The sequence below is a fragment of the Sciurus vulgaris genome, assembly GCF_902686455.1.
Source record: "Sciurus vulgaris genome assembly, chromosome: 18".
Lineage (NCBI taxonomy): Eukaryota > Metazoa > Chordata > Mammalia > Rodentia > Sciuridae > Sciurus > Sciurus vulgaris.
This window is the reverse complement of record NC_136479.1, coordinates 23,710,230-23,737,986: the sequence shown is the minus strand read 5'-3', so window position 1 is coordinate 23,737,986 and position 27,757 is coordinate 23,710,230. Positions and strand designations below refer to the sequence as shown.

The 27,757-nt window shown below is 42.8% G+C and overlaps 1 long non-coding RNA gene across 1 annotated transcript; it reads left to right on the top strand.

Annotated features, from left to right (window-relative positions):
- Nucleotides 1-300: 300 nt before the first annotated feature.
- On the top strand, nt 301-27,757 carry LOC306650192. Its single transcript, XR_013760823.1, has 3 exons — nt 301-501; nt 23,537-23,651; nt 24,071-27,757. It is a non-coding gene; the product is annotated as an uncharacterized lncRNA (long non-coding RNA).

Genomic DNA, 27,757 nt, shown 5'->3' with positions numbered 1-27,757 from the left:
AATAACATTGACTTTAACAATCCTCACATGCCTAGCAAGCAAATTTACTAATTTTCCTGGCCAAATAAAACTATGTCTTTAGTCATTTCTTACTGTTTAAATACTTGTACAGTGTCAGGCCTTTGTGTACAAGTGATGGCTAATGATGCTCCAGCCTATATCCAGTTTTTTCTAGTTTTAGAGAATTAGAAATGGAAAACACAACCCCAAATAACCCCACTAAAACTCACAAAATTGTTTTTTAAATATGTTTTAACTCTGGTATTAAAAGTCTCAACACTTCTGAACAACACATGGAAAAATAGAATAAACCTGATTCAATAATTATATAGTGTAAAAGATATCCTTTATATTTCCAGAAATATACAGATGACCAATCTGTCATCTTGGAGACAGCTGAAAGACCTGACACATCATGTTGAACAGATAAGTCAACAACAGAGATGAAATAAGACTCCAGCCACAGAGTTTATCACCACGCTGGCTTTGTTGAACTGTCAGGTAAGGAGAGTCTATGGAGAGGCTCACTGGACCCATTTCCCAGGTCCACATTTAATGAACCCAGTGATGTAAACTGGGGAATCCATCCCAGCATTTACTAATGATATGCCCACATGATGGGGAATTTACAGATAAACATATTGTACTTAATCATACAACTGGATTACATATGCTGGCTACAGTGGGAATCTACCTATATGTTATATAAGTATCTGGCTATTGAAAGGCAACTTCTGAGGAAAAGGCAGCATAGGGAAGACCTAGGCAAACCAATCATACAGATCCTTGAAACTTAAGATTATATGTCTGGACAGTTATTAAAATGGGACCCTCTCATAACAAGCCAGTAATTCCCATGGAACATCCACCAATATCTTACTGCCCTAATTGAATACAATAGAATTTTTCACCTTTCTTAAATGGATGGAATGTGCAAATGCCTTGCCAGACAACATAAAATCTCTGAAAGATATGAATATGTTTTGGATTGATCTTGAAAGACTGATGGAAGATTGTTACAGCAGAATGTCACTTCCTCTACAAGGTCCAAAGGCAGAAAGGCTTAGTGTGGCAGAACTGCCACTAAATGTGTTTTGAAATTACTTCCTCTTGAAAAGAGTTTATAGGAAACCATGTTTGATTTAAATTATTTAATATAGTAGAGGATCTAAGATGCCAGGAAAATAACCGAGTTATCTAGAACTATTCTCAGACTCTAAAACAAGATTAGATATGCAATCATTCTGATTTTTTGAAACTCCATGTGGTTCAAACTCTACCGCATTGTTTGGGTATTACTTTGTACTACTAGTAACCATATAATGAAGACCAAATTAAACACAGAAAACTTACTGATATTACAGTAGAAAGATCAATAATTCACATTTGAATTCTAACAGTTATTTCTTATTTGATGATAATTTGGTTTTTATGTATTTTAATGTATTCTTTCAGGCTTCTATCTGTTCCCACATTCATTATATCTGGGGGCATAGTCCATTGGGTCAGATGCTATGAGCCTTGGAGGCTTTCTTAGTAATATTCTAACCATCAGGTAGGATGATATTCAAAAAGATCTCTGGCAACTAAGTGTTGCCTCAGATTTTCTCCATCTTACACATGGCCCCATACCTAACTGTAGTGACAGGAAATGCAAGGAGAGTTTCTGCTATGGCCTGTCAGCCTATATGCAATCTCCTCATGCTTCATTTCCTGGAAATGTAGGAGTAAGGAGAAAAAGAGATAAATATCATGTAACTTGTAAGAAATGTAACCTAAGTTCATTTTCTTAATATTTTGACTCAAAACATTTCCAAAGCCCTGTACATTTAGGTGAATACTGGTGAAAAGATTCGAACTAAATTAAATCTTTGAAGGCTAATGTCATCAATATCAGTAACGAGCTTTCTGCCCTCAAATTTGAACAAAGGTTTAAAAGCCATGCTGGCCTTATCTATGTCACTGCAGCCAAATAAAATGCTTCCTAATATGATGGGGGAAAGGCTAAAATCATCTAATGGATATTTGGCATCATGATAATAATAGCTTGAAGCTCATGTAGTTACATCATAACATCCAGGGTATTAGAAAAGCATGATAAATAGCATGGAGTGTGCATTTCTACTTGAACAAATACTTCATGAATTAAATAGCTTTAATCCTGGAAATATGTTGAAACATTCTGCATGGAATGTTATTGGAATGATATGTTTGCTACTAATTCTTTTTTGTGTCATTATAATAGACTGTGGTACCCTGAGAACAAGGATCTGGGAACACAAAGTAACTGCCCACCACTTGCATTTAAAAATTAAAGAAGAGGGATATGTGGGAAGCCATCTATGAGCCCTGTGTGAAATGAGCATTATTTCAGTCAGTAGGCAGGAAAGATCTCTTCTGGGAACTCCCAGATGGAAACTCCTAGGGGCCTGAATGCCCATCTCTCTCTGTCACCCTGTTCTAGCTCACAGCTGAAGTTTAAACACATCCCTGGGGCCAAATAACTTGTTTACAGCAAGACCCTGCCACATAAAGAAGCAAGCACTGATATAAGACTTCCCCACACTGAAACTTTTTACCTACTGATCCCCTTTGATCTGTACTACTACAAATAAATCTGTCACAGGCTGCTTCTTTGTTAGAGATGGACCCTTCTGGACAGCTCAACCAATCATGCCCCTGCTTTAAAAATATTCTTCACTTTTTGTCTTATATTCTGATATATTACTTTCATATTTTTTATTTCACAGACAGCCATTTCCCTGATGGGTACTCAATATCTAGTCCATGTGGAATGATAGGACCATTACCCTACTGTCTACATCACATCCCTTGATTACCACAGGGTCCCCTCTCTCTAGGCAGAGAACTCAGGTCCTTCACACTGTGGAACTCAATTCCCAGGGTCAGTCCTCACTAGTCACAGCTGGAGATGCAACAGCAAAAAGAGGCCAGGGAGTCCATCTCTAGTGAAACCCAACACAACACACCAAATCATCACCAGCCTACAGCAACAAGACAAGACTGCTTACAAGAATAGATCAAATGAGAGTGGGAGAGAGTTGGGCATGGTAGTACATGCCTGTAATCCAAGCAGACTAGGAGACTGAGGCAGGAGGATCACAAGTTCAAAGCCAGCCTCAATAATTCAGTCATGCCCTAAACAATTTAGTGATAGTTTTGTTGAAACTGAAAACAAGAGAAAGTCCTTGATACATGGGTAGTGTGCAAATTTTAACACAAACAAAAGACATTTCACAAAACAAGGCCATTTGAAACCTCCTACATTCCATAATTTTCTTGGCACCAATACCAAAAGTTTTAAAGTGAATGAAATTCCAGACAAACCACTCAGAAGAATGACCTTTTGAAAAGATCAAGGTAATCCAAGAGAGTGCAAAGAACAGCTGAAAGTATGAAGGGACATAAGACAGAAAGTGAATGAGCACTTGAATCTAGAGAGAGAGAGAGATTATGAAAACAAAAGAAGTAGTAATCTGGGAAAGCAGAAGTTCAATATGTCATATAAAACTGCAGGTGAAAGACTCAATGACAGTCCAGATCAAGCAGAAGACAGAATGTCAGTGCTTGAGGACAACTTTATCAAACTAGTACCTTCAGACAACAATGAGGACAATAAATAGGAACAAAACAAGGAACAGAAGAGACCTCAAGGACATCAATGACCAAACATCTGAACAGCAGGCATATCACGGGGAGAAGAGCTACCAGCTGTGGACAGTGAAAACATATTTGGAGGAGATACAACAGAACTCTTGTTAAATCTGGGCCAATACATGGTCAGTTCTCTTTACCATGCACTCAAGACGCAGGGCTGCCAGGGTGAGAGGCCAGAGCATGGGTGTAAGAATATACAGCCTTGTTCAAGGTGCCCCAATGTGGACCTGTGGATTTCTGCAGGTGGAGGACTTAAGAGTGGCACCCCCTCAGCCCCAGGAACAGAGTTGTTTTTTCTCCCACTTAAGGTGGTAACTATGCAGATGGTCTGGTTAGTTGGACCAAATATGTTGAAGACCAAGTTGCCCCACTAGCCCTGTCTTGGGCTTATTCTTCCTCCAATTTGGAAGGAGAGGAACATGGCCCCAAAGGCAAATATGAAATCCAAGCCTAGCCTGGGCTCCAAGATCCCTTTGATTGCATGAGGACAGACTCAGGAGTACAGGTGGTCTTTCTGTGTGTTGTGATGGTTTCCTCAGGAGAACTTAAGGTGTTGTGCTTGGACAGATTTCATGGGATGGCAGTAAATGTAGGAAGGTTGCTTTTCCTTGTTTGCACTTTACCTTCTGTCCCTTTGTCCCCATGGTGGTCATCTGCTTATGGACACTGGAGGTGCTCTGTCCCAAGTTTGCCCCAGGTTGCTGTCTGTTGCTTGGGGTCCATCCTGTTTAAGAGGAGATGCACAAGGCCCCAAATGCTGATATGAGATCTGGGAGCAAGTCTGGGTTCTCAGATACACCTGTTGTCAAAGGGACATATGAGCTACCAGAGGAAACCTTTCTGGGGGTGGTGTTGGTCCCCTGAGATGGGCTTAGGTGTTCCTGGGTAGGCAGGCATTGGGAGGATGACACTCAGGGTAGGAACTCCAGTGTTTCCTTGTCTTTGCTTTCTGTTGTTCTTTTGTTTTTTGGGGACAGTGGTAGTGCTCTGGCCAGGGTCACTCTTAGTGTTCTGTCCCAAACTTGCCTCATTTTGCTCTCCAGTTTTGGGGCTTCCTCTAATTTTTGAGCAGGTGTTTATTGCTATACTGGGAGATGTCAGACCTGGGACCAAGGCTGGGCTCCCAGATCCCATTGGTGGTATGGGAACAGACCTACAAGTAGAGGAGGTCTTTCTTGAGGTGATCCTTGTTCCCTGAGGAAAGCCTAAGGGTTTCTGCATGGGCAGGCTTTGTGGGGTGGCATTAACTGTACGAACACCAGTGTTTGCTTGCCCTGATTTGCACTTTCCCTTCTGCCCCTTGGGCCCCATGGTGGTGCTCTGTCTGTGGACATTGGAGGTACTGTGTCCCAAGCTTGCCCCAGGTTGTTGTCTGTTGTTTGGAGTCCCTCCTTTCTGAGAAGATATGCACATGTTCCCAAAGGCTGATATGATATCTGGGAACAAGTCTGGGCTCCCAGATCCCATTAATGCCAAAGAGACATATGAGCTACTAGAAGTAGCCTTTCTGGGGGTGGTGTTGGTCCCCTGAGATGAGCCTAGGTGTTCCTGAATGGGCAGGTGTTGGGGGATGGCATTCAGGGTAGAAACTCCAATGCTTTTTTGTCCCTGTTTGCTCTTTTGTGTTTTCTGGGTGCAGTGGTAGTGCTCATGCCAGGGGCATTGTTGTTGTTCTGTCCCAAGCTTTCCCTATGATGCTCTCCATGTTTGGGGGTCCCTCTACTTTCTGAGGAAATGCGCATTGCTGTCCTGAGAGAAGTCAAGCCTGGGGACAAGTCTTTCCTTCCAGTTACCATTGATGTAACTAACTCTGTCAGCCTGGAAGGAATGTAACTTGTTTGTCACAGATTCACTGGGGCTGCCTGTTGACAGGAAAAACTCTGGCCACAGACCCTGGCCTCTAGGGAGCAGCTGCAGAGAGAGAGGTCAACGTATTCAATTCTCCAGCAGGCCTTGCAGCCTGGCTGGCAGCAGAAAGTGCCTGGGTGCTGGCATGGGAACCTATGGTGGGGTTTCAATGTGTGTCAGCCCCAAGTCATAAGGCTTTGGTCTGGCCAAGGCTGGGGGCCTGCAGTCAATGGTGGGATTGGGGCTGTCCCTGGACCTGGAGCTGCCAGGTGTTCAGACTGAGGACTGGCGAAGAAGAGCACTGTGGGCATCTTCCCATGAGGAACCCCAGGGATTGGTGGAATGGTGGCTCCACAGATGACAGGCTTCTTCCCAAGCAGAGCCTGTTGCCACACCCTTGGAGCTGCTATGCTGGTGCTGTCCACAGGTGAGGCCCTGTGAGTTCTGTTGGGCTTTGGGTCTTGGTGAGAGGGGAAGAAGCTCCTATCTGAGGTGGATGGAGGTCCCAGATGGAGGGACTGGGAAGGCAAACTGGCATTTATAAGGGTGGCCCCAAAGGGAGCCACTGGCTGTGGAGCCAAGCCTTCCAGTGTCCTGAGAGAGGGCCTGGGAGGAAAGGCCAAAGCAGTAATTGATAGGCTGGGGGACAAGAGGAAGCTAAGGTTGGAGGTGGCAGGGTGTCTCTGGGATTAGACAGCAGAGCCCGCCCACATTGGGGTAGAGGTCACCACAGTGGTGGTACTGGGATAGTGGAACATGTTCTGGCTAAGGCCCAGTGATGCCACAGGCCTGGACCCTCCCAATGCAGTGGGGTCCCATGCTTGGGCTTGGGGTCCATGGTACTGCTGTCATGCATGGCTTGGGTCTCACCCATCAGAAGGTGGTTGATGTGCTGCAGAACATTCTTCTTCTCCTGGTCTATGTCCTCAGTGGATACTGGACAAACCAGTTTCAGAGGTGGTGGCAGTCTCAGTGGTTCCCTTCTGTGTGAGGCAGCAAAGGAAATTTTCATTTCTGTGGCCTGCTGGTGTCCCCAGTACATGAACACTTCTTCCTGGCCAATGTCTGTCCCACCCTGCCTTCTGCCACCTTCTCATACTGGGCCTTCTTCAGTGGAATCCCTGGGGATAAAGAGCATTCCAGGGGCAGCTCACAGTTGAAAGGGTCTGTAGCCTTCCTCTTCAGGCCTGGGAGACCTCTGCTGGAGCTGTATGAGGTGCTGATGGCATTTCTTTTGTGGCAGGAGCTCATACAGTTGGCCTGGGAGATGCCAGCTCTGTCTTGGGAGCTCTGGGTACAGAAGTTTCCCCAAAGATCCCCAGGCCTGGGCACAAAGAAGGCAGGCAGCCATGGGATGCCAGGGGCCTGAAGGCAGATTGTGCTCCTGCAGTGATATGGGAACTCCCTCTCTGATATTTTCTTTCTTCAGGGTCTTCTGCCTTCTCTGGCTGCCCTTGGTCAGTGTCTCCAGGGGTTCTGTGCACAGTCTTCTCTGGACAGTGATCTTGGATAGGCCTCGGTCCTGCACATTGGCAAGCAGCTCCTTCCTGCTCCTGTGCCATAGGAGGCATGTGCTTGATGATTTGATGGTCTGTGCCGCAGAAATCGGTGGAAGGTGCAGCAGACAGCAGCATCTTCCTCACCAGACCTGGCATGTGGAGGATGGAGGTCATGTTCATGTCTCCCAGGAAGTGTAGAACAGTCCTCAGGACCCTGGACAAGCACCTAGGAGGCACTGGACTCAACTGCCAATGTGCCCTTGCAAGCCGGTGGCAGGATGACCTGCGAGTGTCCCCGTGGGACTAGGCAGCTCAGAGTGGCCAACCAGAGTAGGGAAGTCTGCTGGAGCTGTGATAGGGCTTCATGAGGAACACCACTGGCCAGTCCCTGGATGCCAATGGTGAGGGACAAAACTTTCCCAGGGATGTACCCATGGCAGCGATTAGAGATGGCGCAATTTGGAAATACACACAAAGGGTCCTTCTACTGCGGCCAACTCGGCTTCAGGAGAAATGGCAGTAAGACCTGTTACCATGACTCAGCTATGTAAGGTAATGATTAGAGAACCCTGGGCACATGCAGAAAACTGTCCATGCAGGGCATGAGGCAGCGTTGTGCCAGGAGCGGACATGAGCGTGCAATGGTCTGCGTGGGTATACTGGATGCAGGAGGGATAGTGGCGGAAACTGCAAGCCTGGTGCGTGCCTCGATCCTAGGGGGACTATGGAGCATGGGCACTGGGGTTTCAGATCCAGAGCCTACTGGTCCACCAGCTGATCCATTGAGGTTTCCTGGTCCTCTGGGAAGGGTTGTAGATGTTGATTGAGTTCAGCAACTGTGGTAATGGCAGGGATCCCTCCAGTTGTGCTGGTGCAGTGCTCCTGCCCTTCCCCAGAGGTGGCCAGAATGGCTGCACAACTGGACTGGAGTCCAGTGGAGGTGGTGAGTGGCAGGAGGGCTGAGCAGACTCTGGCTTGCAGGTAGAGGGCGGCTTTTGGTACATGCCGCAGGTGGGGACTAGGGTGACACATGGGGATTCTCGCTGGTGGTACCTGTGCCTCCAGTACAGGAACAGGCCCGTGCCTCCTTGAGGGCACTCTTCTCTGCAAAGGTGAGCCATGGCACAGGCCCCAATATGGACACCCTACATGCCACTGAGGGTGGAGGAGGGTGGTGGGGTGGAGAAGGGCTGCCGGCAGGAGATGTCATGGGCCTCTGAAGTGGTGAGCAAGGACAGGATATAGGCAGTGTGCCAGCACAGGACTGGTCCTGCAGGTGTGCAGTGAGTGAGCAAATGGGGATGGTGTTGCCAGGATCTCACTCCCTGGGACTGGGACAGGACACTATCCTCCACTGTCACAGTGAAGATGTGATCTTGCCTGTGTGTGTTTAGCCTTGCTCTGGTGAGGGCAGGCGGTGTTGGGTTTGACAGATAGGAGCTCTTGCAGTGGCAGGAATCCCTCTGCCCCACACCAGAGCTGTCAGAGCTGTCTGCTGTCCTGCAAGGGTCTGGCCAGACAGAAGGGTAACTGCTGGGGAGCAGGTTTCCTGGTGGTGGCAGTTTTGGGATCAGGGACTGTCTTCCTGCACTTCCTCTGGGAACACTGGAGGGGACAGCTTCTGAGAACACAGCATGAGTGCCCCCCACTTTCTGACTGAGGGCTTCAACAGGGCAGGCTGGGAGGAACCAGGACTCGGGTGTACTGTCCTTTCCTTCCATAGGGAAGCCATAATACCCAAGCTCGTGTACTCACAAAGTCTTGTTTTATGTTTGGGCTGCTTTCTTTGATTTAGTGTCAAGATTTTCCAATTGTTTGAGTGTGTCTTTTCTTAGCTGTTCTGGGTACACTAGTAAGCCTTCTCCTGATTCCACAGTGCAAGACCTGTTCACCTTTGACCAATTCAATCCAACACAGACACCTTACAGACCTAGAGATCCCCTCAATGTTCACTGTTGTGAGGTTCAAGCTGTCAAGCATATTGGCTTCCTGCAGATGGAAGGACACCCTGCCAGAGTTAGGTGTGAGCTTTGGAGTTCAATCTTCCCATAATGTACTGAGCAGCCCTGCATGCTCCTCCACCCTCAGCTGTGAAGATCTGCCACTCTTCATTGCAGACGGAGTACTGGGTGGGTTTCTGTACTGGGCAAAACATCGTGAACTGTGCCTAGAGGAGCCAGGCAGAAGGGAGCCTCAGCTGGGACCACTGTCAAAGATGGGTGCTCCTTGGGTTCTCTCACTGCCTGCGGGTTCTCCCAGGTGCAGCCTGTAGGGTGGGGGTGTCACTGGTGCTCATGGCACCTGGTGTTGTTACTCCCGGAGGTGCATCCTCCTGACCCCTTTTGGTGGTGCTGCCTGGCAGGCTGCAGTGGGGACCAGGGCCCTGGATGGAGAAGGATCACCCATAGCCCAGATAAGCCATGTGCAACCACAGACCAGCACTCCTCTACCTGTGGGTAAAAAAGTTGGGTTGGGGTTGCCAAGAACATTAGCCTGAGACTCAGTGTGCAGGACCACCCTGTGACAGCACAGCTGAGCTGGCACTTATCTTGAATCTTCCTCTGGGGTAGCCAGGACCACTACTTGCCCAAGTGTAGTGAATTCATAGTGCTGTCCAGAAAATGGCTGGGAGATGTGGTGTGTCCCACCATAGGCCTCCCCACAGGCTCTCAGGCTGGGGATTTCTCAGTGTCCTCTTTCAGACCCCTTTTCCTGCTGCATAGGTCAGAAATCTGGACACCATCCTAGATCATGCCTGCCTCTAGAGTCAGGGGTGCTGCCTGCCTGGATGAAGGGGGTAAGGGAACTTGGCCACACCCAAGAGGTCCTGGAGCCTGAGATTGGTCAAACTCTTTAATTTCTAATAACAAAGATAAACACAGTCTTTATTGCTTGTTTAAAACAGCAATTATAAAAATTATAAAAACAGCTTATACAGGATTCCAGCACCCATGGGACCCTCATCATTGTCACTGGGGTGTACAATCTTCATGTTTTACTTCTAGATAGACTCCCCTTCCCATGAGAAAGAGGGAGTTGTTAGGAATACTTAATGTGGGGGTTTCTCAAGAAGGTTATTTTGACATGCTATGTACAGTTAGGGTGGGGACATATTGACTTAAGTTGTGACATGGTGAAATAAGGAAAACAAATATTAAAGAAATTGAACTCAGATTTGACCAGGATTCCTTGAATGTGGCCTTACTTTTTTGAGTGTATGGATAGTGTTGCATGCAGGTGTTGTGCAGTCATTTAAAAGGAATATACGTTGTGATCACAGATACACACCTAGAGGATGAACCCGCACATATACTAAACCACACGAAGGCTTCACTGTAGTTGTCAACAATGTCCTGATTCACAAAGACCTTTCTCTCCCTCTTCTTAGATGGAACAGAATCTGTAGTCCTAGAAATTGCTTTTGAAGATCCAAAATTTTACTTTGGACATGAGAGAACACCAATGTTGGAAATGACTGTGAAAAAATTGAGTTAACAATTGATTTCTAAATGTGGAAACACAATATAGTAATACATAGTTTTCATGTTATGTATAATATAAATATATAATTGCTCCTACATTATCAAGTTAAATTTCATAAGTATGTATTTGATCTCCTTTAAAGTTTATATCATCAGGACAAAACCCCATTTTTATTCTCTCACTGGGAAATATTCATTCCCACAGTAAAATTTTTTCTTAGAATTGGGTTCAGTTTATATTTGGATACTTAGAGTTGTATATTCATGTTCTAAAAACATCTAAATTTGCTTGCACATATCATCTAGTAACTTGTTTTTAAATTGAATGTGATAATATGCACACACACATACACATGTACCTAGATTTGGTGTTAATATTGCTCACTTTTGCTTGAGGAAACAGAAGCATGGAGAAGCTACAAAACATGCCCAGGATCCCATATGGCTTCCCAACTGAATGTTTGTGTCTCCTCCTAATTTATATCTTGAATCTCTAATGCCAGTGCAATACCATGATAAGTGGGCCTTAATTAGATTTAGATAAGGCCATGGGACATGGCTGCCAAGATGAGATGAGTGTTCTTAGAAGGTGAGAAAGAGACCAGGGCTCACGTGTTTTCTGCCAAGTGAGGAAACAGTGAGAAGGCAGTTATCCATGAGCAAGAAGATCAATCTGCCAGAACCTTGACCTTGAAATCCAATCCTACCAAATGGGGAGAAAAAAAAAGTTTTTTTTTAACATTCTCAGGTTCAAGTATTTTGTTGTAGCAGTTGCTGATGACTAGGACAGCCAGTGAAGAGACTTTGTGGATATCAAAATGAAGTGGTGTATGCAAAGTAGTCTATGAATATTAGCTATTGCATTATCATCTTCATCATCATAACCATTTTTCATAACCAAATGGCATAAGAACTATTTTCACACCTAATTCAATTCCAAAGGAAGTCATTGGACTTTGATCCAGCAGACAGAGGCTATGCACTGCTCTAGTTGAGCAGTACCCAGATTTGTAGGTAGTATGTGCCATTTTAAAGATCTACATAGACCTTTGACCTTTGGGACATCATGAAATTTATACCCCTGGTCAAGTCAATACCATCCCCTTTTAGGGTGGCCACATTAATCATGACCAGTCATTTACATCTTGAGCCATTCTGAAATCAAAATGAATTTTCTCTTCCTCGGAGACCTATAAAAACATGAATGACAAGTGATGTCACTGAACAACTGCCGTGGGAGTGGAGAGTTTGAAGAGCCTGGAAAGGTGCCAGGCAATCAGAGGAGAGATGATGGCAAGGTTGGAGGAGGCCAATCTCTGTCCAGGGGTCTGTGGTCAGAGCAGGCAAAGTTCTTTCTTGGACCTGCTCAGGATGGAGCCTTGGTTAAGAGAGTAGATATGACCAGTCATGAGCTGTGTGGAAGCAGGATGGATTTTGGATTTGAATGGACATAAATTTGTTTCTTAGCATTACAAATTTACAGCTAAGAAACTCTGAAGAATTACAGTCTTCTCATCCACCAAGTGGGCATTGTAAATGAACCTTCTCCACAAAGTTAGGTTACAGAAATCACGAGGTTATATTTGCAAAGCACTTATTTTTTTTTGGCAATAGGAGACCGGGAAGTACAAGAGAAAAGGGTTGTGAAGCCAGGAGAATTTGGTTGACATCCTGTCTTTTCAGCCTCCTACCTGATTGACTTCAGGTAAATCACTTTACTACTCTGAGTATCAGTTTCCTTGTATTGGAATAATAACAGAACATCCAGCCCAGATTGGTTATAGTCAGTATATGAGGTCACACATGCAAAGATTTGAGTGCAGGGCACAGAGCAGTGTATTGAGCTCAGTGAAGACAGGGTGCTATTTAATATTGTAAATATGGTTTTTATCCATCTCCAACTGGGCCTAGAGGAAGTGTTCAGTTCATGTTGGCTCCCTTCCATGATGGGTTCTTCAGAGTCCTAGAAAGAACCTGTTCACATCCCCACAGTAGGTAAGCTGAGGAGTGTTGGTAAGTGATAGAAACACCAAAAATATATTAAAGTAATGCAATACCAAATAAAAATAACATGCATGAATTGTTTACAGGTGCAAGCAGACCCCAACTGAAGACAGTTTGATATAGGATTCTTTTTCATAAGTAGTTTTTATTACACTCAAGATATTAAAGCAAGTACCAAATAACCTTGTAATCAGGATACTGTATCCATCAATTAAAAAGGAGAAACCACTGCAGTATGAAGAGATATACAAACGACTGAAGTATACAGCACTAACAGTTAACAGACAACATGAACTGGGGAGGTTTCTTTTAAAAATGCTAAATTTTCTTGTAATGTGACAAATACAATACAGTGTTCTATATATGCATAATCATGAAAATAAAAAAAGCAGTCTTAACACTTATAGTAAGAGCATAAAAGACTCCATCGCTTCTATTTAAGCCTTAGAAACTCTGTTAGCCTTAACTAACACATTCCTACTCCCTTTCCTAGCTTTGACAGTCTTCTCTAAGGAATACTGGTCTAACATACCCTTAAATAATTTGTTTTTAAAGTTGCACCTACAGACAAATCAACACCTTGTCAAGCTAGATATAACAATGGCAACAATTTTTCACATGTGATTCTCTTAGAATAAATCCATTTGACTGGCAGGATAAGGTTGTGCTACAGAACCTCCTTCCCAAAGTTACAAATCCCTTTCTATGACCTGTCCCTACTACGCCTTCCCCCCTTCCCCACACTCATATTCACCATCCCCCCCAAAAAAAGTCCAGTTCATGGTAGTCTTTCTAGAAAATGGTTTTGATGAATGTCCTAGCATGCACGCTTTAAAAGAAAAACATCCCTGAACACCAGAGGTAATGTACATGAATTGTGTTCTTGCATTTCATTTTAAGCCTTCGCTAGGTCAAAAAGGTGTGTTCTGAGTATTTTAATTAAAAAAAATTTAGATGCTCTGGGATATAATGGGAGAGAGCATCTTGCTGTCCCCAAACTGGGGGTAAGAAGGGAAAGAGATGCAAGCTGGCACCCCCAGTTTCATCAAGCTGCCAGCCCTCTTCCTGGCTCGGTTCTTTCACAGGAGTTAATTATTGCTTCCTCAGCACTGTTTCAGGGACTATTCTGCAAAGGCTGTGACCCTGGTCACAGTCCACCTGCAACAACCCTGCTCTGTAAACCCAGCCCAAGAGCTCTTACCAGATGGATATCCTTCAGTCCTCAAGGTCACTGAAACTTCATTAGTGTAGCTTAGAGTACATGCTTAAGATTTGGCATATATTATTTAATATATTATTAGCACAAAGTTCTCCAGTTTCATGTATGAATATTGATGTGAACATGGGCCAGGGCTCTGAATGCCACCATTTTTTAAGGTCAGCAACAATCCCATCTCTTCCCTGCCTCCAGACTCTCCATCTCCTGCCAGATCAACTGCAGCCTGTCATCCTCCAGCAGCCAGAGGTCTCTTTGGTGGCATAGAGTACATCTGTGGCCCTCTGGAATTTCTGTGTGGCTTTATGAGCCTGCCGCACCCATGCCCCACCCCACGCCTCCCAGTAGAGCTTCCAGTCCTCTAAGACTTTGCCAATTTTTCCCACCAATTTGTTCAGTTTCACTGTTGCCTCATCCATAACAGAGAGGAACTTGTGATGAGCATCAAGTTCAGTCTCCTGTCTGTTGATAGCATCTGTGGATTGATAAACTTCTCCACCTTCCTATATCCAGGGGCCCTCCTCTTCTCCTCCCCTCTCCCCCTCCTCCTCCTCCCCGGCCTCCTAGTCCCTGGCAGGTGGCAGGTATTAGGAACTCCACAGGTTGCAAGCTCCTCTAAGAGGGTCTGCTTCAGCATTTCCTCCATGCAGGCAGCTGGGATGCTGAGCAGCAGGATGCCTGTGGCAGGCACACCAATCACTCTGTGTCTCTGAGGCCTGGAGAGGTAGTGGACACTACACCAGGGCACCATCAGGGAGCTGCTGTGACTGGCACCTGGGAGGTGCTGCTTGCTCATTGAATTAGGAATTTTTGACTTTACAATGATCAGAAGTGATACAAATTCAGTAAAAGCCATATTTTGAATTTGGATCCTTTCCTGGGCTGGTGATAGTATGATGTTCTCTCATGATGCTGAACTGTGGATTTGAGCCCTGCTCTAGTCAACCTCAGGAACAGGAGGGGAAACTGACACTCTATAGTGGGCTGTGACCCTCTATACTGGGCTGTGACTCTACTATGGGCTGTGACCCTCTATAGTGGTCTGTGCTACAGAGAGGTTGTGTAGTAGGTTCCCTCCATTAGTGCATTTTTTTACTTTTAGTGATTTCTGATGGGTTTATTACAATGTAGCCCCATGTAGGTGGCCCAGGAAGGGTCTAGGGTCAACAATATGCAATAGTGTTGTATTCCAGAGATAGCAGCAGCATAGATGTCAGTCATTTGGGATGGAGAGAACTGTTGTTTTAGTGTTTCTTTCTGAACCATGTGACCTTGAGGTGTCTCCAAGAATAGAGAGTCCATCTCTACCTTCCTGGTTTAGGACATGGCTGATGGATTTGCTCAGAGCAATAGAATACAGTGGAGGTTAGGATACCAGCAAGTGCCAGACCTGGCCTTGCCTGCCATGCTCTTCCTTTTGTTCTGTCATTTTCCTACAGAAGAATGTGATCTGATGGATCCAGAAAAAGGAAACCCATGGGGGAAATATGAATCCAACTGGCAGCCTGGACCAAGTTTATCTAAGGCCAAGAGAAAGCCAAAGCCCACCTGCAAAGTCACAAATGTTTGTTTTGGTAGCCACTGAAATTTTGAGGGTGTTGGCTACCCCATGAAACTGACAATATATCCCTCTGGGTTAAAGAGGACAAGAAGAGGTGTGTTCCTGGACTGGACTGTCTGACAGGAGTGGTGACATTGGCATAAGAAGTTTAGCCTTATTCTCCCAATTCCCTATTCTTCCTTGCAGGTGACTGACTCTCTGGCTGATCCCAATTAGAAGTGAAGAGCGAGTAAGGCACTGACAGGAAAGGTCAGAACTCACCTTCAGGGACCCAGGTGTGGCCAGAGGGTACAGAAGGGCAAATGGAATTTACCCAAGCACAATTAAGAAGAAAGAAACACAAGGCTCTTGGGACAGTGACACCCCTTTGGATATGTTCTTCCCAAACATTTCCTCAGTGTTTCTGGTTTTACCTTGTTCTGCCTGTGCTTGGGAATATTTGGGGGAAATGAAGTTCAGTGGAGTTAGCCAGCATGGCCTCCTTGAACACTCGTATAATTATTTTGTAAGTAAGTCACAGATTTTTTAAAAAACTGCAGTGAAATACATGATGCTTGTTACAAACTGAATATCTGTGTCCTCCACAAAACTCATATTTGGAAACCCTAATTCCATGCTGGTGGGTCTAGGAGGTGGGGCCTTGGGAATTGATTAGGTCACAAGGGTGGGGCCTTCATGAGCAGGATTATTGCCCTTGGAAAAGGAACCATAGACAGCTCTCTGGTCCTCTTTCCACCATAGGAAGATGCAAGGAGAAACGGAGTCTGCAACCCCGAAGAGGGGCTTCCCCAGAATCCACATCCCAGCATCTTGATGGTGGACCCCCAGGTTGCAAAACTCTGAGAAATAAATTCCTGTTGTTACTGGCTGCCCAGTTTATTGTACCTTGTGGGAGTCTGAACCCGAGTAAGACAGTGCCGATCCATACTTTATCGTTATATGAAAATCCACACAATCCCCCGGGCACATAAATTGAAAAGTAACAGATATTCCTTTTCACATAGAAAACAATCATTTCTCATGCTAACAAAAAGATCTAGATCATTAATTTTCATATCTACAAAAGGATTTTCTGAGCATGAATGCTCTGTAACTTATATGATCTCTTATTGAATATTTGGGTAGATTGTGCTCTTAAGGATAATTTTGCTTCTTAACATTCTTCATTTCCTTAAGATGTAATCCCATTAGTGTCTGCTTTAAAATGGTGTTAGAGTAAGTGGTGGTGATGATAAACAATGCATTAACTTGGTTAGGAGTCACATATGTTAGTATATACATAGACCCCCATCTCAAAACTATGCATTGCAATCCATCGCACCATGGGCATGTCTGGAGGAGAATAGAGAGATGCAGGTGGTGAGGGCCTGAAAAGAGGGATGAGCAAAGGACAGGAGTTGATTGGGTGCTGTTTCTTGGTAGACTCTTTGGACAAGGATTGAGTCCTAGGGGACATGATGGGTATGGTCAGAAGTTGATGGTCTCTTGATCATTTTGTCAGTATGACAATGACACTCAGTCTCAAGAAGAGCTGCTCCTGGACTCTGACAGCAAAGTATGATACAGAGCTGGGGAGAGAAAAAGCTCTTCTCACATGCAGCAAGCAGGAATGCTCTGGAAAACAGCCTAAGCAAATAAAGGTTTGTTACACCATCTAAATCTGGAGGCTGACATTAGGGGACTGCATTATGACTTTCAAGGAACGTAGGCACATTTTTTGTTAAAAGGCTCTTCCTCCACAAAAATATTAAGATTATATTTTGTAAGTATGCTGTTGTGAGGAAAAATATATTGAGATTATATAGTGAATTATTTTCTGTAACCAAACAATCCAGAGGTCGAATCAATGGATCATACTATTATATTTTCAATTTTTTGAGGAAATTGCATACTATTTCTGCAATGGCTGCACCAACTCACTTCCCACCAAAAGTATACAGAGAATGACCTGGGAGGCTAGGCAGTGTGTGGCAAGATTGGACACTTCCTGCAAGACAGACACTTCCAGGGTGATGTGTGGAGCTGTGGGAGTGAAGCTGAAGCTGCAGTGAGATCCCAGAAAGGCAGAGATGCTGTGACAGGTATGGATGCTGAGGGAAGGTACAGGTAGCATGCAACACCCACCCAAGATAGTGGCCATGTGGGCTTCAACCAGCAAGACTGTACAGGCAGGACTGCCTGGGCTCTTGGATCCCACATCCACCATAGTGAGCCTGGGTACTGAACCCTCCAAAACTCTAAGCCAAAATAAACCTTTCCTGTTTTTACATTGATAATCTCAGAAATTTTGTTATAGTAATAAAAGAATGGTCAAATGTCTCACAATCCCTCTCCCCTTTAGTAAGCCTCAAGGAATACAATTCTAGGGAGTAAAGAATTCTCTCCATTCTTCTGGATAGGAGACCCATCCATATCCATCTCCCTTTCTCTCATATTGTCTACTGACCTTGTTTAAGAGAAGAAAGATCTCTTGAGGCACAGAAGAGCACCAGTTTTGACAGAACCTCATGCACTGATAAGGTCACAATTTATTTCAGGCATTTGAGATCAAAGGGTAGCTTTTAGCCCATGTGTGGATACAGGATGGGGTGGGCCTTGCATACACCTGGGCCTTGCATGCACCACACAGTCCTAGGAAATCAGTAACCAAATGAACCCCTCAGTTGAAATTCCAGTCCAATGTCCTGATCATGGTTGTTCATGAAATCACACTGGCCATATTCTTACCCAATGGCCAATAGTGCCCCTTAGTGTATAGACCAAGCATCAGCACATCCGTCAAGGAAGCTCGTTTAGTACCACTGTGTATGCAAACCAGGGCTGTCACCATATGCTTCAGAGAAGGCAGTTCTTCTGATAAAATGGAGGCAAGGAGAAAACAAGAACAAATCCTTATTTCCAGGGTTTCCTTTATTTTTACATACACAGAGGAAAGTTATTTCTAGGCTCCTGTGACACACTGATGACCAGGCCACATCTTAGGCAGCCAGGAAGCCCCCAACAGTGCTCCGACAGGTCCTCAGCCTTACTTGAGAAGAAGGGAAGATGCCCAAAGGGTTAAGTCACACGGGACTGCACCCAACATGTTTCAGGTGCTCTGGCCATGGTGCTGAAGATTGTGATTCATTGTCTTAAAAAATGGCTTCAAAAATCATAACTTTATTTTAAAAATGAGATTTGAACAGTCTGGTTTTGGGGGATCGGCTTATCTCACTTAGCATGATATTCTCCAATTGTCATATCTTCATTCTTTAAGGTTGAGTAATATTCCATCATATGTATATAGACCACATTTTTTTCCCTTTCATCTGTTCAAGGGCACCTAGGTTGGTTCCATAGTTTAGCTATTGTGAGTCGAGCTGCTATACACATTAAAACTGATACATCAAATTGAATCAACTTTGTGGTTTTATGTATCAGTTTTTAAAAAGCTAAAGTAAATGGGAGCTGTGGATAAGTAATATGTCATTTGATATAATAACTGAGCATTACTGGTATCTTCAAGGGGTCCCAAAGTCAATACTCCATGGATACTCAGGGAGAACTATGTATTTATTATCTTATTGGTTTGTTCTCTCTGGACTACTGTGTTTAACAGAGACACATGGACGTGGGGGCAGTTTCATAATTGTCCTCCAAAGGGTCCTTACATCTTGGTGGTCACACCCTGTGCAATTTCCTCTCATGCTGAATTGGGATTGGCATGTGTGGCCAGCACAGCATGGCAGGATTATTGTGCAGTACTTCCTAGATCAGGTTTTAGCAGACAGTGTTTTCATCTTAGTTGTTTCTTCTCCTCTTTTTTTTTTTTTTTTTGGGGGGGGGGGTGCTGGGGATGGAACCCAGGGCCTTCTGCTTGCAAGGCAAGCACTCTACCGACTGAGCTATCTCCCCAGCCCCTGTAGTTGTTTCTTGGCACTCAGCTGAAAGATCTCCATCTCTGGATCAGAAATGAGGAAGAGCAGAGCAGGACATGGAATCGGTATTTAAGCAAGGCTTCCAGGTAATTGTTATTATTACAATTATGTATTCAATTTGGAGATCTGTTGAAATAAGATAGCCACATTATTCTCAACAGCTTTTCTGTGATCAGAACAACAGTGCACTGCCTGATATTTGAGGGTTGGCTGTCAAAATGTGAGGCCCAGACTCAGGTTCATGTTAGGTACCTCTGACCTATCCATAAAAATTGATTAATTACATTTTTTTTACACTTAATTCAATTTTCCCCCCTTGGGCTACTGTCACTCTTCTGACCTTGTCAGGCATCAGAATCATCAGAGGGATTCCACAAATACAGGTGTCTGGGCTTCACCTGAGGCCAGTTTTTGAAGCAGGAGCTCTGCAGCCTGGGTACTGAGAGTGGTTTTCATTGCAAGTATAAATTTTTTGTGTGTGTACAGTTGATATAGTGTTGATATGTAGTTGACACATAAATATGAGTCGTATTTAGTCATCTCCCATTTGTTTCTGTGTATTCCTACTTTTTCGATCTTGAATGACTCTTTTCTCCCACTATTCCACCCCTCCTGTTTTTTTTTTTTTTTTTTTTTTAGCCGACAGAGGAGACCAGTTATGGGTTGATTGGTTGTTAATTGTATTTTATTTCTTCAGGATAGTGATAATCAGAATTGTGTGACATATGGGGATGTTGAGAGAAATAATGTAGACTGATTTCCTATTGGATTCCATATTGAGTTTAATTATCCATCCGTCCATGCATTTATCCTCTCTAAACATATTAATGGAGTACCTGCTGCTTGCCAAGAACCATTGTATCTAAGTACTGTGAGAGGACAGACCAGGTCCCCTCCCAGGGGACCCTCACAACCTAAACGTGAAAGACTGATGATAAAGAGATATGAAAATGATATGGTTCCCAGGGATGACTCTATTCCATGACCTGAAATACCAGTGGGCAGCAAAACTATACCATTTTCTAAAAGGCATTAAAGAAGACCCACTGGAGAGTGTCCAAGGTATCAGAATGGTATAGGCACTTGCTGAAGGATGCAGACCAGTTGTGATTAATGCAGGTTCTGGCAACACATACTGAAAACAGGCTCCATCTGAGCCCTGGGCTGGACAGTTGAATGGATGCTACAATGGACACCATGATATCTGGGAGCAGCTCACCCAGTCCAATGCACTAGCATTTTCTCCTCTTCTCCTCCTCTTCCCATTTCCTCCTGTCTGGCTTACTTACATCCACCAGATGAATCAGAATCCTAAATTAGAACATTCATTGAGAAATGTCACTACCCAGCAGACTTCCAAGGCTGGTTTCCATGACTAACTCTCAGCAGCAACTTGACACCATAGGCATCTTCCTTGTAATCACTTATGAGCACAAAGACTTTTCTGAAAAAATCAGAAAAAGGACTCTAAAACTTGGAGGAAAAAAACCAATGTCTAAATTTAATAGAGCCCCAAATTAACAGAACACCATAATTGATTACACTTTGCAATCCAATGCAACAATTTTGAAGTCAATTTGAAGAAGAGGAGTTAGGTTTTTCTGGTTTTCAGAATATTTTCAAGATATGATAAATAGAACAATGTGTTATGGGTGTACCATGGACAGTGCACAGATGACATTACAATTAGACCTGACAGTGCCAGAGGTTTTCTATAGGACAGAGGTGGAATCCCAAAGCAGTAATATAAAGATTATTTTTAAAAAGTAACGAATGCTGGAGAGGACTTGGAGAAAAGGGAATTCATATTGTAGGCAGGAATGTAAATTAGCACAGCCATTATGGAAAACAATATGTTGGTTCTTCAAAAAGCTAAAAATAGAACCACCATATGATCCAGCAATCCAACTACTAAAAGTATATATCCAAAGGAGAGGGACTTGTCATACCAAAAAAACACCTGAACACATGTTTATTGCAGGACTACTGGTAATAGGTAAATGAGGCATCCACCCAGATGCCCTGAAGTGACTGAATGGATCAAGAATATGTAATATATATACACAACTATTATTCAGTCACAAAAAGAATGAAATCCTGTCATTTTCATTAAAATTGGTGGAACTGGAGATGACTGTGTCAAGTGTAATAAGCCAGACCCTAAAAGAGAAATGCCACACATTCTCAGTCATTTGTGGAAACTCATGAGTCAGTATCATAGAACAACAAAATGGAAGCATGGTACCAGAGACTGGGAAGAGCAGGAGATGGGAGGAGCCAGAGAAGTTGAAGTAGGGGGTACCAAAATACAGAGAGGAAGGATTAGTTCTGGTTATTCTTTAACACAGTAGGTAATTATAGGTTAAAACAATCTGATATAGTTAAAAATGATTAGAAGAGTACACAATTCCCAACACAAAAAAAATTAATAGTTGAAGAGAGGGTGTAGTAAAACTACTCGATTCCAGGCAGGTTGACTCGAGATTCAGGCAGCCTCAAGAAGGTACACTGCCATAGGGAGATCTGGCATGCCTATATTTAAAGGGTGGGTGGGCAGTCCACACAGTGAGAAGTCCTACTTAGCCTATATACAGAATTAAAACAAAGCCAGCAGGATGCCAAGCATGATATAGGGGGTTATATACAAAAACAGATGCTTTGTTGTTCCTGACTTAATATCTTATTCATTACTTCCTGCATATCTTAGGGAGCCTGACAATCCATTTTCCCTACAGATGGAAGTGGTTATTACCCTAATTATTACACATTCTGTATATGTACTGAATTATACAATGTACCACCTAGAGATACACAAATACTGTGTCTCAATAAAAGATAAATAAAATGCTTGCCTTAATAATGTGTCTCTGGTATGTGTGTGTGTGTGTGTCAAGGATTTAAATGCACAACAATGCAACTATAATAAAATAATAAATTGGTGGTTTTTTAAAAAGTAGCAATGCCAAAGAATGACAGAAACCTGGAAACAATGAAGACTGATACTACAGATTTACTTTTAAGTGATGAAAATACTCAAAAAGCTTACAAATCACAGCAAATCCACTCACAGGGATCAGTGCCAAGGAGTGGATTTGGGATGTCTTCATTTGAATCCAAGGTGACAGTATCTGCATTTAGTTGTGCCAGCCACTGCAGGAATTTGGTTAAAACTCTTCAGTGCTAAGGGTTAAGTTTCTGGGGCCCAAGTACATATCATTTTGTAACATCAGCTGGCAGGTAAATCTGGAGATGTTTAATAGGTGGGGCAGGGAAGCAGGTAGAGTTGACCTTTCTTCCATCCCACTAGACTTAGAAACTCAAAGTCTACGAGGTGCAGCCCAACTGCTGGCTTCATTTGGAGGTGCCCCAGATAGGCCGGCCCAGCAGGGTTGAAATTGAAATGGGGCAAGCAAGCAAGGATCAATGGTTGACCTGCTGAGTGGTGCATCTCACCGGGAGGCCAGGTAGGTCCTCCCATTTCCCCTGGCCATTTCTCTGACTACTGCCTGGAACAGGCTGTCCCTGTAAAGACAGGGAGCCAAGTTTGCGCCCCTCTTGGAAAGGAGTTTTGCATCTCCCACTTGACCAAGAATCGTGATTCTCAAGTGCTGTGGGTTCAGGGAACAGGACCTGGGTGGGCTTGCATAGCATGCAGAACCCAGGTGAGTTGGGGGTGAGGCCCAGAGGGCCAGGAGAGAGGATGCCTAGGCAGAGGGATTGCTCAGAGTGCAGCAGTTCAGGTATATGTGTGGGGCGCATTAGGGGTCCAGGACACGTTGTGCTATGCAAATGTGCAGTAGGTAGGAAGAACCTGGTACTCACTAGTAGGAACAACCTTACTAAGCAGCACTGTCTAGGAGTCTAAATGAGAAAAAGGATCCTGCTGATTTTCTAATTTTTTTTTTTTTTCTTATCAGGGATTGAACCCAGAGGCATTTAACTATTTAACCACATCCCAAGTCCTTCTTTTTTTTTTTTTTTTAATTTGAGATAGTGTCTTACTAAATTACTTAGGGCCTCCTAAATTGCTGAGGCTAGCTTTGAACTTGTGATCCTCTTGCCTCAGACGCCTGAGCTGCTGGGATCACAGATGTGTGCCACTGTGCCTAGTTTGATTCTTATATTTCTAGCAATATTTTACCAGGTGCCCTGTCACTTCTCTGCCAACTCAGGAGCAATTCATCTTATTGGTGTTATTGGAAAATGTGTGTAGTTAGTAACTAAATCCAGGCCTCATTTTACCTAATAGTTTTTTTTTTTTTTTTTAAGTTACCAGGAGACTTCAAAGTTATCTGATAAAACCATGTTCTTTAAAGGTTTCTGTCCTTCAGAGTCATCTCCTTGAGGACCAGAATGACCAGCAGGGCCAGGATGTGAGCCTGAGGCAAAGCGCAGCATCAACACATCCCCCAAACTGAGGCACCTGGAGCTGCTGCAGTGAGCCCTGTAAATGTTGAATATTTCCTTGATGCAAAAGATCCGTGCTCAAGGTGAAAAGGGAAAGCCTGTGTTTGTGTCACTATAGTCCAGTATAGCATTCTCTCCTGCTGAGAACTGATAGATTTCTAAGAAAAGTCAGGTTTCATGGAGGGGATGGGGAGACGGACCTGGGCATACTGCTGCTTCCCTGCCTGGTTTTCAATAGAGGCAAATGTTTTTTTGTTTTTTGTTTTTTTTTTTCCTTTCACCCTAGAGCAATCCCCAAAACTTCTAAATTTCTTGACTTTAACCAAGGACTCCTCTTAGGAAGTGACTTGGAAATAGCAACTTTATTAAAGTCCTTAACAACTTGAAGCAGACAGAATTTTCAGTCTTGTTTAATATGTGATATTCTTGCTATGTGGGTATGCTCTGTTTTCTTTTAGTGTATGGGCTTTGCACTGGTGAAGCAGAACCCTAGACTATTGATGGAGCCACCAGCTTGGTGCCAAGGTACTGCTTGGTCTGTCCATTCTGCTGTTACTCTTCTCCTCCTCTGTCCACCTCAAGACTCATCATCTCCCCTCTAGTCCTAATTTTAAGACTTTGACATTAATGCCAAAAGGTCATTGAGACAGCATTGACCCCAATGTCAATGGCTTCCTCACCTTGTCTCTTCACCCAGGAGCATCAAATTCCCTGATCTCGGCCCCTTACCTGAGGCCCCAGGCACTAGCTCTGCTTACATCAGGGACCCTCAGCAGTCCTGAATCCCAGGCATCACTCCTACAGTTCACCACTCAGTCACACATGTCAGCAGGATTTTGCTCATCTAAATAATTTGCATACAAATGAGGGTCCTTCCATTCAGTAGATCATCTCCCCCAACAGTACTGCCATCAGTGCCCCCTTCCCACTGCAGAACCGTCTCTACTCTCACCCCCACTTCTCTCTTCTTCTGGGCACTCTCCACGGTTCTACTGAGACTACTCTTGGGCTCCATGGTGCCCTTCACCTTGCTGAATCCACAGATTGGTTCTCTGTCCTCCCCACATTTGCCCTCCCTGATGAACTTCCTCTGGTCACCACACACACACACACACACATGTCCTTCCTCCATCACTTAGAAAGTGCTAACTAGCTGGTAACATTTATTTTTAATTCTTTGTTAAAAGGAGGCAAATATTTGCATGATGATTTTATATATGTGTAAATCCTTCATATCTTTTTAGATCTATTTCAATATTTTCGGACTACTTCTGTAACGTCAATGCCATTTTTGTGCATGTGGGATGTGACATTCGTAAATTGTACCACTATGACTTTTCCATATAAAATAGCTATTTACTGAATTTTCCCTTAAAAGCTAGATTTGCAGTTTTTTCCTCTTCATTTAAGCTTCTAAACAAAGAATTTATTACTTTATTAAAATAATTGTGTTTAAAAGCATGAAAATATCTGATTGGCAATCATATGAACAACACCTTTATCAAGTGTTACAAGCAAGATTCTTATAACAAATTGTGATAAATTCTTTTCTTTTGCTGCATTATTTTCATATGAACAAACCAAAAATTCATGGTGACCAGTTGCAGTATTGGCTGATGTATTTTTTATGTATGGGGAATTTGAAGAGGACAGTGGATTGATTTAGAAGTGTAATTGGTGCTGTGATAATAACAACTTTACTCTTGTTAGTCATACTTCATCTTTTCCATGCTGGCTTTGAATGTTTTCCTCTTGTCATGGTCAACTACAGAATATACTTCAAAGATGTAGAATACTGTTCAAAAATACTAAAGTCTGTACAATTAGGTCAAAGAATTATGCAATCATTTCCTTTATAATTTTTAAAATTGAGGATCAGAAATATTTGAGAAGGTCAGATTCAATAGAGTGTAGTGATACTATTTAATTTAACCAGTCTCCAGTAAATACTTCAACTTTGAATGTAAACTAACAAATAAATGGGACCACCAAGGAGATAGTTTGCTCAGAGTTTGAAAGCACATTGACTACAAATGGTAATTTTAATAATTTATAAAAATATTGACATCACTAGTCTTTAAAAAGTTCCTATTTTTCACTAAAAGAAAACTATGTTTTATTGCTAAATATGGTGAATATTAATATTCCTCTTAGATGACCAGTGATTCCAATTGTCCCAGTTTGAAAATAAGCACCCTGTGAGTATGCGATAAATTAGTGGCGATCAGAACAAGTTTTAGTATCTGATGTTCAAGAGGAAGTTGTTATTGTTGCATTGATAATAATCACACATAAATCCTGATTTTTTTCTTTTGAGCATTAAAAGAATAACCAAAAAATAAGGTATGCTGGCCTATGATCACTACATTTTATGGAGTTTTTCATTCTAAGCTCTTGATTAACAATAACGTGTGTTTAAGAGATTCTGTACAGTTTCACAAGGTCACTGTATGTAGAGATACTTAATTCTGACTGTCACTGGTCTTTGTAATGACATTGGCCTTTGCAGAAATGACAGTTCATTATAGTTTGGGTGAACTATTTTTCTTTTCCTTTTATAGCCCCTAGAGAATGACCCAGTTCTTTGTACTGAGCTTAAAGATTAAACATTGTTACACATCATGGCTTATTTTTCCTTTTGGGAGCTACAGAGATTTGGTTTGGGCTTTGATTTAGTCTTATTAAATATTCTAATCTTATCAGAGTTAAATTCTCTAAATTTATACTTACATCAATTCTCACCAAATTGACAGGCATTCTGGAGGTCAGGCATACATAAATGTTTATTTACCATTCATCTCCCTATTGACCTAACTTTGGTTCTCAATATCATAGTGTCCAGACCATTTGAGGTCTAATCAGTCACTTTTTCTCATTATTGACACGTGCCTGATTTTTTTTTTATGTTCAGAAGGTGAAGTGGTAATTCTAAAAATGAACCATTTCCAAGTGACATGACCCCAGTGGATTGCATATAAGTACAATGTTGACTACAAACCAGACATAGACTATATAAATCTGCATTCATAGCTACTTTGTCAATATGAACCAATTCTTGGCAACTGTCATATATTTGATGGAAACTCTATTATTATCTAGAAGACTACAAATTTGGGTTAAGTAATACCTGATGTTTTCTTTGCTTTACTTTCTCTTGCATTTATACTTTGCTATACCAAAACTGTTTCTGTATAAGAGTAGGTGGAGAAGGTGAGTGTCTCTTGCCCACAGAACTTGTAACTAACTTGCATGTCACATTTGATCATCATGGGTCATCAGTAATGCTTCTGATTTGACTGCTAAAGGGAAATTTAGATGGAACAGAAGCATAATGCGACTGGAAAATGCTGATAAAAAATTAAAATTATTTTATCATTTCCTCTCAAACTTCAGCCCAAAAAATGTTTGACTAAGGACATATTTTCCTCTATACATTTTTATTATCTTCTTTGAACTTTATCTTCAATAAATTTTGATATTTCTTAACCAAATAAATTATTTACAGGAGCTTAGGTTAAAAATTCTTTTAAAAATTCTGATGGAAGGAAGTTTTTATCCTTCATTTCCCTTCTACACCACAACTATTAACTTCATAAGACAGTGAATTTTAATAACCAGTTACATCGCCAAAGCAATCTTAAAAGAACAAAGTTGGAGAACTCACGTTTCCCAACTGCAGACCTTATTACAAAGTAATGGTAACTGAGACAGGGTGATATTGGCATAAAGATAGATGCATGCACACTGTAATAGAGCTGAATGGAGAAGTTGATCACCCTTGCAGTAGCTTAGATTTTGACAGTGATGTCAAGATAATTCAACAGGGGGGAAAGTTTTCAGTAATATTCTCAGGTGACTGGATATCCACCTGCCCCCACACCCAATATGCAAAGTTCACCCAAATTTAATTCAATAACTCAAAATAGAGCTATGTGTAAGAGCTAAAAGCATAATTTTATTATGATGTAAGAGTAAAATTTGACTTTTAGGCAAACTCTTCTTGGATAGGACATTCATAGCACAAAGATAAAGAATAATATAGGTCAATTGGACTTCAAGTTAACAAATGTTGTTCTAAGTATATTGCCAAAAACATGAAAGGACAGCTGACAGACAAGGAGAAAATGCTTACAATCACACATCTT